Here is a 13,582-nt window from a genome sequence, read left to right as displayed (position 1 = left end):
CAGGCAATGAATCAATGTTTACTAAACGTTTTTTCCTTGATTATAGATCCCTTTAACTAGCAGAAAGTGGTTACAACACAGGCTCAAAAAAATAAAAAAATTAACACAGGCTACAAAGACTTAGGCTTGATTCTAGTGTGGCCATGTACTAGCTGTGTGACTCTCGATTAGTTGCCTAACCTTACTGGTAACATGGGGACAGTAACAGTACCTATGCAATAGAATTGTTATGGAGATGAAAATAAATACATGTAAGGCTCTTATAATAGCGCTTGAGATATAAAAAGAGTTCACATCTATTTATTTAACAAATACTGAATGCCTGCTTTAGAGTACCTGGCAAGGACAGGTACCAAGGACAAAATGCTGAGCTATACCAGAGATAGTCTTGGTCCTAATGACATTTAGCATTTAGCGGAGATAAGGACATTAATCAAATAATCATAAAGTAATTGCATAATTACCCACCGTGATAAATGGGCTAGAAAGAAAAAGAACAGAAAGCTGTGACCTACTTTAGTTAGTCTGGTCAAAAAGGTGATATTTAAGTGCAACTTCAAGGATGAGAAGAAACTAGCCATTCAGAGAATGAAAGAGAAGATCATTTCAGAAAGAGGGAATGCGGGCAAAAGATATAAGGTGGGGCTTTTTTTTTTTTAAATATTTTATTTATTTATTTGACAGAGAGAGAGAGAGAACACAAGCAGGGGGAGCAGCAGGCAGAGGGAGCGGGAAAAGCAGGCTCCCTGCTGAGCAGAGAGCCCGATGCGGGGCTTGATCCCAGGACCCTGGGATCATGACCCGAGCCGAAGGCAGACGCACTTAACCAACTGAGCCACCCAGGCGCCCCATAAGGTGGAACTTTCAAATGAACCTAAAAGGAACAGAAGGCCAGTGAAGCTAGAGTGTAATGAAGGAGGGAGAGGGACACAGAGCCTTCCAGCCTGTGTTGAAGTACTTGGTTTTCATTCTGAACACATTAGACCGTTGGTGAATAATTTTATGCAAGAAAGAAGTTATAAGATCCGATCAATGTTTTGGGGCGCCTGGGTGGTTCAGATGGTTAAGCGTCTGCCTTCGGCTCAGGTCATGATCTCAGGGTCCTGGGATCGAGTCCCGCATCGGGCTCCCTGCTCCTTGGGAGCCTGCTTCTCCCTCTGCCTCTCTCTCTCTGTCTCTAATGAATAAATAAATAAAATCTTTAAAAAAAAAAAAAAAAGATCCGATCAATGTTTTGAAAATATTACTGTGGCTACTATGGGAAGAACAAATTAGAGTGAGGCAGGAGTTGAAATGGGAAGATCAATTAGGCAGTCACTATAGCACCCAAACAAGAAACAATGCAGTCTATAACTGGAGAGATGGCAGTAAAGATTTAAAAAAAAAAAAAAAAAAGGTGGAAAGATCTGAGATTTAGTTTATAGGTAGAATCAACAGGACTAGTTTATAGATTGGATGTAGGCAAGGACAGCTGGAGTAACTGGATGGATGGCAGTATCATTTATAACACTGTAGAGATTAGGGGAGGGCAATTTGAGGACTACAAAGTAAGCATTACAGTTTGAATATGTTAAATTTGAGGGGCACCTGGCTGGCTCAGTCGGTAAAACATTTGACTCTTGATCTCATCAGAGTCATGGGTTCAAGCCCCACATTGGGCCTAGAGCTTACTTTAAAAAAAAACCAAACAAACAAAAAGAAAAACTTGAATCATCTGTGAGATTTCCAGAAAAAATATCAATTAGGCAGTTGGATACACAGAGGAGAGGTCTGGCCTAGCAATCATAACCTGTAAATCTGTTAGCATAGTAATAACTAAAATCTAGGAAGAAAGTGTATTTAGAGAGAAGGTAAGGTAAGAAGGTCTAAAGAACCTAAAGAACTCTAAATAATCAGAAATTGAATAAAGTAACTGACAAAGAGACCAAAAGAGAAGGGCCAAAAGGGCGAGACCCAAAGTGGTTGTGTAACCGGAGGCAAGGAAAGAGAGTATTTCAAGAAATGGAGAATAGTCAAACAAACAAAACCAAAAACAAAACAAAAACAAACCTAGTTGGATTTGGCAACTTGAAAGTACTTTATTGACTAGATCAAACAAAAGAATCAGTGAGCCTGAAGAGTGATCATTTGAAATTGCCTAGTCAGAGGCACCTGGGTGGCTCAGTAGTTAAGCGTCTGCCTTCGGCTCAGGTCATGATCCCAGGGTCCTGGGATCGAGCCCCGCATCAGGCTCCCTGCTCAGCGGGAAGCCTGCTTCTCCCTCTCCCACTCTCCCTGCTTGTGTTCCCTCTCTTGCTCTCTCTCTGTCAAATAAATAAATAAAATCTTTAAAAATATATATATATATATTATCCACTTATTTGAGAGACAGCACAAGCAAGGGGAGCAACAGGCAGAGGCAGAGGGAGAAGCAGGCTCCCCACTGAGCAAGGAGCCCGATGCGGGACTCGATCCCAGGATTCTGGGATCATGACCCTAGCGGAAAGCAGACGCCCAACTGAGCTACCCAGACCCCCTTAAATAAATAAAATTTTAAAATTAATTAATTAATTAATTTTAAAAATCAACAAGAAAAAAAATCTCTCATACAAGAAAACCTCCATAAGGCTATTAGTGGATGTTTTAGCAGAAACCTTGCCCACCAGGAGACAATGGGATCTTACATTCAAAATGATGAAAGAAAGAAGAAAAATGCCAACCAAGAATAATTTACCCAGAAATGAAGGTGAGAAACACTTTCCCTAACGAAGAAAAACTAAGAAAATTCATCACCACTCAGCCTAACTTGTAAGAAACGCTAAAAGGAATTCACTGAGCTAAAATGAAAGGATGCTAACTGGCAATATGAAAACACATGGGGGCGCCTGGGTGGCTCAGTCGTTAAACGTCTGCCTTCGGCTCAGGTCATGATCCCAGGGTCCTGGGATCGAGCCCCGCATTGGGCTCCCTGCTCAGCAGGAAGCCTGCTTCTCCCTCTCCCACTCCCCCTTCTTGTATTCCCTCTCTCGCTGTGTCTCTCTCTGTCAAATAAATAAATAAAATCTTTAAAAAAAAAAAAAGAAAACATATGAAAATGCACAACAGTGGTAAAGCTAAACATATAATCAGATTCAGAACATTCTAATAGTGTAGTATAGTGGTGTTTATCACTTAACTCTAGCATAAAGGTTAAAGAACAAAAGTACTGGGGCACCTGGCTGGCTCAGTTGATAGAGCATGGTGACTCTTGATCTCAGGGTCCTGAGTTCAAGCCCCACATAGGGTGTGGAGCCTACTAAAAAAAAAAAAAGTACTAAAAATAGCTATCGTTACAATAATTTGTCAATGGATACCAACATAAAAAGATGTAAACTGTGATATAAAAACATAAAATGTCGGGGGGAGGGTAAAAGGGTAGGTTTTGTATGCAATCAAAGTCAAGTGTTATCAGCTTAAAAAAGACTCTTACCTCTAAGATGTTTAAAATCTGAAGGTAACCACAAAACAAAAACTTATAGTAAATACACATAAGATAAAGAGAAGGGAATTGAAGTATACCACTACAGAAAATCATTAATTCACAAAAAAAGACAAGAAAGGAAGGAAGAAAAGCACTATAAGACAGCCAGAAATAAGGACGCCTGGCTGGCTCCATTGGTAGAGCATGCGAATCTTGATTCTGGGGTTGTGAGTTCCAGCCCCACATTGGCAGGTAGAGTTACTTAAGGAAAAAAAAAAAAAAAAGACAGCCAGAAACAATTAACAAGATGCCAATAATAAGTCCTTACCTAGCAATAATTACTTTAAATGTAAAGGATCCAATTTTCCAATCAAAATGCACAGAGTGGCTGAATGGATAAAAAACAAGACCCAACTTATATGTTGCCTACAAAAGACTCCTAAGAAGAAAGTGAAGGGTTGGAAAAAGATATTCCATGCAAATGGAAACCAAAAGAGAGCAAGATAACTACACTTACATCAGAAAAGATAGACTTTAAGTAAAAAACTATAACAAGAGACAAAGATCATTATATAATGATAAAGCAGTCAATTCATCCAGAGGATATAAAAATTGTAAATATATATGTACCCAACATCAAAGCACCTAAGTACATTAAGCAAATACTAACAGATCAAAGGAAAAAATAGACAACAGTACAATAATAATAGGGGACTTCAATACCCCACTTTCAACAATGAATATCACCCAGCAGAAAATCAATACAGAAATGCAGGACTCGGGTGCCTTAGGCAGCTCAGTCGTTAAGCGTCTGCCTTCGGCTCAGGTCATGATCCCAGGGTACTGGGATTCAAGCCCCACATTTCCCTGCTCCACAGGAAGCCTGCTTCTCCCTCTCCCACTCCTCCTGCTTGTGTTCCCTCTCTCGCTGTGTCTCTCTCTGTCAAATAAATAAAATCTTAAAAAAAAAAAAAATGCAGGACTCAAACTATACTTTAGACCAAATGGCCCTAACAGACATATATAGGACATTCCATTCAAGAGTAGAACACACACTCTTTTCAAGTACACATGGAACATTCTCTAGCATTGGGCATGTATTAAATCACAAAACAAGTCTTGACGAATTCAAAAATACTGAAATCATATACCAAGTATCTTTTCTGGGCAAAATGGTATGAAACTAGAAATCAGTAACAGGAAGAAAATTAGAAAATTAACAAATATGTGGAAATTAAACAATATACTCCTAAACAACCTAATGAGTCAAAGATGAAATTTGTAAAAATGGTAATGCAACATACCAAAATTCATGATATGCAGCAAAAATAATGCAAAGAGGGAAGTTTATAGCAATAAATGCCTACATTAAGAAAAAAAATCTTGAAAAACCTCAAGGAGTTAGAGAAAGAATATGTTAAGCCCAAAGTTAACAGAAAAAATGAGAGAACAAAGATCAGAACAGAAATAAATAAAATAGGGCGCCTGGGTGGCTCAGTTGGTTGGGCGACTGCCTTCGGCTCAGGTCATGATCTTGGAGTCCCGGGATCGAGTCCCACATCGGGATCCCCGCTCAGCGGGGGGTCTGCTTCTCCCTCTGACCCTCCTCCCTCTCATGTACTCTCTGTCTCATTCTCTCTCTCAAATAAATAAATAAAATCTTTAAAAAAAAAAAAAAGAAAGAAATAAAATAGAGAATAGATAAACAATAGAAAAGCTCAATGAAACTAAGTCCTGGTTTTTTGGAAAGATAAACAAAATTGACAACACGTTAGCTAGACTTACCAAGAAAAAGAGAACTCAAAATTATACATAAGAGACATTACAACTGATACCACAGAAATACAAAGGATCATAAGAGATTGCCATGAACAATTATATACCACCAAATTCGATAACCTAGAATAGATAAATTCCTAGGAACATATAACCTACCAAGTCTTAATCATCAAAACAGACAAACAAACAAAATACACAGAGATCTGAACAGACCAGTAACAACCGAGGAGATTGAATTAGTAATCAAACACCTCCCAACAAAGAAAAGCCCAGGACCACAGCTTCATGGGAGAATTCTACTAAACATTTAAAGAAGAATTAACACCAGTTCTTCTCAACTCTTCCAAAAATTGAAGAGGAGGAAACATTCCTAAACTCATTTTGTAAGGCCAGCATTATACTGATATCAAAGCTGGATGAGGACACTATAAGAAAACAACAGACCAAAATCTCTGATGAATAAAGACACAAAAATTCTCAACAAAATACTAGCAAAATAAATTCAACAGCACATTAAAAAGACCATATCCCTACGAACCATGAGAGACGATGGACTCTGAAAAACAAACAGGGTTCTAGAGGGGAGGGGGGTGGGAGGATGGGTTAGCCTGGTGGTGGGTATTGAGGAGGGCACACTCTGCATGGAGCACTGGGTGCTATGCACAAACAATGAATCATGGAACACTTCATCTAAAACTAATGATGTAATGTATGGGGATTAACATAAGAATAAAAAAAAATGTTAAAAAAATTAAAAAAATTTTAAAAAAAGACCATATCCCATGATCAAGTCAGATATACTCTTGGGATGCAAGGACGTTTCAACATACAGAAATCAATAAATGTGATATACCACATTAATAGAATGAAAGACAAAAATCATATGATCATCTCAATACAGAAAAAGCAACTGACAAGATTCAACATCCTTTCATGATAAATATGCTCAATAAATTGGATATAGAAGGAACATAACTCAACATAATAAAGGCCATCTGTGAAAAGTCCACAGCTAATATACTCAACAGTGAAAGGTTGAAAGCTTTTCCTCAACAATCAGGAACAAGACAAGGGTGCCCATTCTGACCACTTCTATTCAACATAGTATTAGAAGTCCTAGCCATGGCAAGTAGGCTAGAAAAGGAAAGGTATCCAGGGTGGCAGCAAGCGTGCCCTTGACATGTAGAATGATGCCAGCAAATTCATGGACCTGTTCATGCTGCAAAAGTACTCCTCCAGCAACCACATCATCAGTGCCAAAGACCACGCGTCCATCCAGAAGAACAGGGCCAAGGCTGACAAGGTGACAGGGGGGTTCAACGGCCAGTTTAAAACCTACACTATCTGTGGGGTCATTCGCAGGATGGGTGAGTCAGATGACTTCATCCTCTGACTGGCCAAGGCCAAGAGCATGGTTTCAAAGAACTTCTGACTGGGGCACCTGGCTGGCTCAGTCAGAGGAGCACATGACTCTTGATCTCAGGGTCTTGAGTTTCAGCCTCATGTGGGATGTAGAGATTACTTACATAAATAAAACTTAAAAAAAAAAAAAAAGAAAAGAACTTCTGACTGGAGAGGATCATGAATGTGGAATATTTGTCATAAACAAACAGCAATCCCCCCACCAAAAAAAGGAAATACAGGCATCCAAATCAGAAAAGAGGGCATATAACTGTTCGCTGATGATATATTTTGCATATAAAAATCATAAATCTCCACCAAGAAAGTGAGACCTAATAAGTGAATTGAGTAGTTTCAGGATACAAAACCAACATTAATAAATCAGTTGCATTTCTATATACTATCTAAAAAAAGAAAGAAAGAAAACAATTCCATGTTTTTGTTAAAACATCAGAAACAATAAAATACGTAAAAGTCAGCTAAAGAAGAAGGTGAAAGATCTGTACATTGAAAACTACATTTTTGAAAGAAACTGAAGGAGACACAAATGGAAAGATATCCCTGTTTATGAATCAGAAGAATTAAGATTGTTGAGATCTATCTCGAAAGCCATCTATAGATGCAATGCAATCCTTATGAAAATTCCAATGGCACTTTTCATAGAAACAGAAAAAACAATTCTAAAATTCATATGGAACCACAAAAGATCCCAAAGAGCCACAACAATCTTGAGAAAGAACAAAGCTAAAGGACCCATCGCACCTCCTGATTTCAAACTATTTAAAAAGCTGTAGTCATCATAAATACATACACACATACATACATACATACCTATAGTAATCAAAACAGTTTGGTACCAGCACAAAATAGACACACAGATCAATGGAAAAGAAAAAAGAGCCCAGAAATAAACCCATGCTTATATGGTCAATTAATCTATGACAAAAAAGGCAAGAATATAGAACAGGGGAAAGACACTCTCTTCAATAACTGGTGCTGGGAAAACTGAACAGCTACATGCAAAAAAATGAAACTGGACCACTTTCTTAGAGCCATATACAAAAATAAATTCAAGGGATACCTGGGTGGCTCAGTTGGTTAAGCGTCTGCCTTCAGCTCAAGTCATGATCCCAGAGTCCTGGGACTGAGTCCTGCATCAGGCTCCCTGCTTCTCCCTCTGCCTGCTTCTCCCTCTGCCTGTTGCTCCCCCTGCTTGTGCTCTCTCTCTCTCTCTGACAAATAAATAAAATCTTTTAAAAAATAAAAATTAAAAAAAAAAGGAAGAAAATTAAAAATAGAAATCCATGGGGCATGGGGTACCCGGATGGCTCAGTCCATTGAGCATCTGACTCCTGGTTTCAGTTCAGTTCATGAACTCAGGGTTGTGAGATCAAGGCCCCCATCAGGCTCCACGCTCAGTGCAGAGTCCGCTTGAGATTCTTTCCCTCTCCTTCTTCCTCTGCCCCTCCCCCACTCACATGCAAGCATGCTCCCTCTCTCTCAAAAAATTAATAAAATCCTAAAAAAAGAAAGAAAGAAAGAAAAAGAAATCCATTAGATCCAGCAATCCCACTTCTGGGTATATATCCAAAGGAGATAAAATCACTTTCTCAAAGAGTTATCTGGAGTCCCATGTTCACTGAAACAGTATTCACAATATCCAACACATGGAACCAATCTAAGCATCCACTGAAGGATAAAGAAAGAAAATGTTGTATATATACACAAAGGAATATTATTCAGCCATAAAAAGGTAATTCTGCTATTTGTGACAACACGGACGGACTTGTACGGCATTATGCTAAGTGAAATAAGTCAGGCAGAGAAAGACAAATACTGTATAATCTCGTTATATGTGGAATCTAAAAAACATCAAACTCATAGGAGTAGAGAGGAGAATGGTGGTTGCCAAGGGTTGAGAGGTGGGGCAAATAGGGAGATACTGGTCAAAGGGTACAAACTTCCAGTTATGAGATGAGTAAGTTCCAGGGATCTAATGTACAGCATGGTGATTATAGTTTAACACTACTGTATTGTATACTTCAAAGCTGCTAGGACAGCAGTGCTTTCATGAGCTCACAGTAATAATAACAAAAAGGTAATTATGTGAGGTGAAGGATATATTAACTAACCTTAGTGTGGCAAACCTTTTGCAATATAGATGTGTATCAAATCATCACATTTTATATATTAAACTTACAGAATGTTATATGTCAATTATATCTCAATAAAACTGTGGGGAGGGGATAGTACCTGATGACTATAATGACCTATTTTAGTAGGACAATAGGGGCAAAAGCTAGACTGGAGGGGATGAAACATGAATAGGAGATTCTGAATTGAATACATGTAATTATCTCCATAGGCTCCCAAATCCCACTAAATTATTATAAAGATTTAAAAAAAGGGGGCTCCTGGGTGGCTCAGTCGTTAGGCATCTGCCTTTGGCTCAGGTCATGATCCCAGCATCCTGGGATCGAGCCCCACAACAGGCTCCCTGCTCCATGGGAAGCCTGCTTCTCCCTTTCCCACTCCCCCGCTTGTGTTCCCTCTCTCACTATGTCTCTCTCTGTCAAATAAATAAATAAAATCTTTAAATAAATAAATAAAGATTTAAAAAAGACACAGGGGTGCCTGGCTGTCAGAAGAGCATGTGACTCGACCTCAGAGTCCTAAGTTCAAGGCCCACATTAGGTGTAGAGATTACTAAAAAAAATAAAAACTTTAATTTAAATAAATAAATAAATAAATTTTAAAAGACATAAATTTCAGAGGACATAGAAAACAGATAATAGATCCCAAATTTTACAACCTGGACACCAGATAGATGATCTATAACTTAGAGGAGCAAAGAAAGCTAAAACCTAATAGGAAGCAAACTAAGAGAAAGGTAATTCCGTAAAATTCCAGAAACACTCAAAAATTAGAGGCACCAAGTACCTAAAAAGACAGAGGCATTAGCCACACATCAGGCTACCACTACCCCACTTCTACCTCCCCTCCGGAAGAAAGCCAGTTTATTCTTTGGGGAGGTTGGGACTCTGGTTTCATAGCCACCAAGCAGAGTTGAGTGAATAAATACTAAAGTGAAAACATGAGGATTAAGCAATATTCTCAGCTATTTCTCCAACCCCACCCCTCTTAGGAGATTGGAGTATTTCTCTCTGGGGAAACTGACCACCACAACATAAAAGCTCTATAAATGCTGATATCAGGCCCCTCCCTATGCAACAGCTTTTATCACCTATAGTGAAGTCCACAATTTGGTAAGGTTTTCCCATGCCAACAGCATTTACATCTGGTCTTTTAATGCCTTTCACTTAAACAGCCAAAAATCCTAAGACATTTAAAGAAAGCCTCTGGGGCGCCTGGGTGGCTCAGTTGGTTAAAGAAAGCCTCTGAAGTCAAAGACTAAAACAAAAAAGAAACTCAAAAGAAAAAGAGACAAAAGAAGAAAACTTAATGAACAGTCTCAAGAGATTTAAACAAAAATATTTTATCTATGAACCAAAAACAAAATTCAACAAAAAAGGGAACATACAGAGACAAAAAAAGTTCTTAGAAATTAATAATATGATAGCAGATATCAAAAAAATCCATAGAAGGGCTAGAAGATAAACAGAAGATAGAGGAAATATCCCAAAAAATAAAACTAAAAAAAAAAAAGGAAAATATTAAAGAAAAATACTGATGTGGGAAGTCCTATACAAGAACAGCACTTCAGGGGCACCTGGCTGGCTCAGTTGGTGGAGCATGGGACTCTTGATCTTGGGGTCGTGAGTGCAAGCCCCATGTTATATGTTGAGATTACTTAAAAAAAAAATTTTTTTTAATGTCATTCCTTATAAAAACAAAAAATAAAAACAGGACTTCAAAAAGAACACACAGAGAAAAATGAAGGGAATAAAGTACAACAAAAACCCTACAACCAAAGGATATGCATTTTCAGGTTGAAATTAGTATACAACTCTAAATAAATAAGACCCACACAAGGGTCATCATTGTGAAATTTTTTAACACTGGGATAAAGATCCTAAAACCCTTGCAAGGGAGAGGAAAAGGCAGGTTTCTAACAAAAAAATAAAAATAAAAAAGCAAATCCTTATCTTCTACAGCAGAAAGGCAATATACATCTAAAACTGAAAAACTAAGGGACGCCTGGGCGGCTCGGTCAGTTAAGCGTCTGCCTTTGGCTCAAGTCATGATCCCGGGGTCCTGGGATCAAGTCCCACATCAGGCTCCTTGCTCAGCAGGGAGCCTGCTTCTCCCTCTGCAACTCCCCCGCTTGTGAGTTCTCTCTCTCTCTGACAAATAAATAAAAGCGAAAGGAAAGTAGGAAGGAAGGAAGGAAGGAAGGAAACCCTTGAATATATGGTCAAATGATTTCAACAAGGGTGCCAAGACCATTCAATGAGGAATGGACAGTCTTTTCAATAAATGACACTGGGAAAATTGAATACCCACCTGCAAAAGAATGAAGGTGGACCATTACTTAATACTATATATAAAGTTAACTCAAAATAGATCAAACACCTAAACATAAGAGTTAAAATTCTAAAACTCTTAGAAGAAAACATAGGAGGGGCATCTGGATGGCTCAGCTGGTTAAGCATCTGCCGCCTTCGGCTCAGGTCATAATCTCAGGGTCCTGGGATCCAGACCCCGGTCGGGCTCCCTGCTCAGTGGGGATTCTGCTTCTCCCTCTGTCCCTCCGCCTGCTCATGCTCTCTCTCTCAAATAAAGAAATAAAATCTTAAAAAAAAAAAAAAGAAGAAAACAAGGAGAAAAGCTTCATGAGATTGGATTTGGCAATTTCTTGCCAAAGACACAAAAAAACAAACAGAAGTAAAAAAAAAAAAAATAGATTAGTTGGGTGATATCAAAATTAAAAACTTCTGTGTTCAAAGGACACAAGAGAGTCAAAAGGCAGCCTACAGAATAAGAGAAAATATTTGCAAATCATATATCTAATAAGGAGTTAATATCCAAACTACAACTCATCAACAAAAAAATAAACAATCCCATTTAAAAAATGGGCAAAAGACTCAGGCATTTCTTCAAAGAAGATATACAAACAACCAAGAAGCACATGACAAGATGTTCAATACCACTAATCATTAAAGAAATGCAAATCAAAACCAAAAGAGGCACCTGGTTGGCTTAGTCAGTACAGCATGCGACCCTTGATATCCAGGCTCTTGATACCCAGGTCGTGAGTTCAAGTCCCACAATGGGCATAGGGCTCACAAAACAACAACAACAACAACACAATGAGATACCATCTTACACCCATTAGGATAGCTACTATCAAAAAAACAGAAAGTAAGTGTTAGCAAAGACGTAGAGAAATCAGAACCCTTGTGTACTGCCGGTGGGAATGTACAACGGTACAACTGCTATGGAAAACAACATGGTGATTCCTCACAAAATTAAAAATAGAATTACCATATAATCCAGCAATTCCATTTCTGGTAATATACCCAAGAAAATTGAAAGCAGAGTCTTTTTTCTTTTTTTTTTAAGATTTTATTTATTTATTTGACAGAGAGAGACACAGCGAGAGAGGGAACACAAGCAGGAGTGGGAGAGGGAGAAGGAGAAGCAGGCCTCCCTCGGAGGAGGGAACCCGATGCAGGGCTCGATCCCAGGACCCTGGGATCATGACCTGAGCTGAAGGCAGACGCTTAACGACTGAGCCACCCAGGCGCCCCAGAAAGCAAAATCTTGAAGAGATCTTTGTACACCCATGTTCATGAACATTATCTGTAATAGCCAAAAGATGGAAGCAACCCAAGTGTCTCTCACTTGGGTTGAATGGATAAATGGATGAACCACAACATGTGGTATATATATGATGTAATATTATTTACCCTTAAAAAGCAAGGAAATTCTAACATATGTTTCAACATGGATGAACCTTGAAGACATTATGCTAAGTGAAATAAGCCAATCACAAAAAGATAAATACTGTGTGATTCCGCTTATATGAAATACTTAGAGAATTCATAGAGACACAAAGTAGAACAGTGGTTGCCAGGGACTGGAAGGAGGAGAAATTGGGAAATTGTTTAATAGGTATAGACTTTCAGTTCTGCAAGATGAAAAGAATTCTAAAGATTGGTTGCACAAAAACATAATAAATTACTATTACATACTGTACACTTAAAAAATAGGTAGGATGAAGGGGCGCCTGGGTGGCTCAGTCGGTTAAGCGTTTGCCCAAGCTCCTGGGATCCTGCCTGCATCTGGCTCCCTGCTGAGCCTGCTTCTCCCTCTCCCTCTGCCTGCCGCTGCCCCTGCACTTGTGTGCTCGCTCTCTCTGTCAAATACATAATGAAAATAAATAAATAAATAAATAAAAATAATGCAAGCAAATAAATGAGAGCAAGTATATACAACTCATGAATAAACAACTCTTTCAAGATATTTTACTGTAAAGGGAAGAAAAGAGAGGCGACAGCAGCTGGAGGAAGAAGTGGCATCAAGAAAAAAGGCTTTTTGGGGGCACCTGGGTGGATTAGTCGGTTAAGCCTCTGCCTTCGGCTCGGGTCATGATCCCGGGGTCCTGGGATCCAGTCCGTGTTGGGCTCCCTGCTCAGCAGGGAGCCTGCTTCTCCCTCTGCCCCCTACCCTGCTCGTGCTCTCTTTCCCTCCCTCTCTCTCTCAAATAAATATAATCTTAAAAGAAAAAAGGCTTTTTTTGATAAAAGAAAAAACAGTCAAGATGTCTGGCTGGCTGGCTCAAGTCAGTAGAACATGCAACTCTTAATCTTGGGGTCATGAGTTCAAGCCCCATGTTAGGCATAGAGCTTACTTTATTTTTTTTTTTAAAGATTTTATTTATGGGGCGCCTGGGTGGCTCAGTCGTTAAGCGTCTGCCTTCGGCTCAGGTCATGATCTCAGGGGCCTGGGATCGAGCCCCGCATCGGGCTCCCTGCTCCGCGGGAAGCCTGCTTCTCCCTC

The 13,582-nt window shown here is 39.1% G+C and overlaps 1 protein-coding gene and 1 pseudogene across 4 annotated transcripts in view; one reads left to right on the top strand and one right to left on the bottom strand.

Annotated features, from left to right (window-relative positions):
* Window positions 1–13,582, bottom strand: part of RBMS2 (RNA binding motif single stranded interacting protein 2) — a 68,867-nt gene that overhangs the window by 45,046 nt on the left and 10,239 nt on the right. The gene's annotated exons all lie outside the window — the stretch shown is intronic.
* Window positions 6,423–6,611, top strand: LOC102742005 (small ribosomal subunit protein eS21 pseudogene; annotated as a pseudogene).

This window comes from Leptonychotes weddellii, chromosome 5 (assembly GCF_054177405.1).
Source record: "Leptonychotes weddellii isolate Sample4059 chromosome 5, ASM5417740v2, whole genome shotgun sequence".
NCBI lineage: Eukaryota > Metazoa > Chordata > Mammalia > Carnivora > Phocidae > Leptonychotes > Leptonychotes weddellii.
Note: the sequence above shows the minus strand (reverse complement) of the source record. Positions and strands in the feature narration are given on the sequence as shown.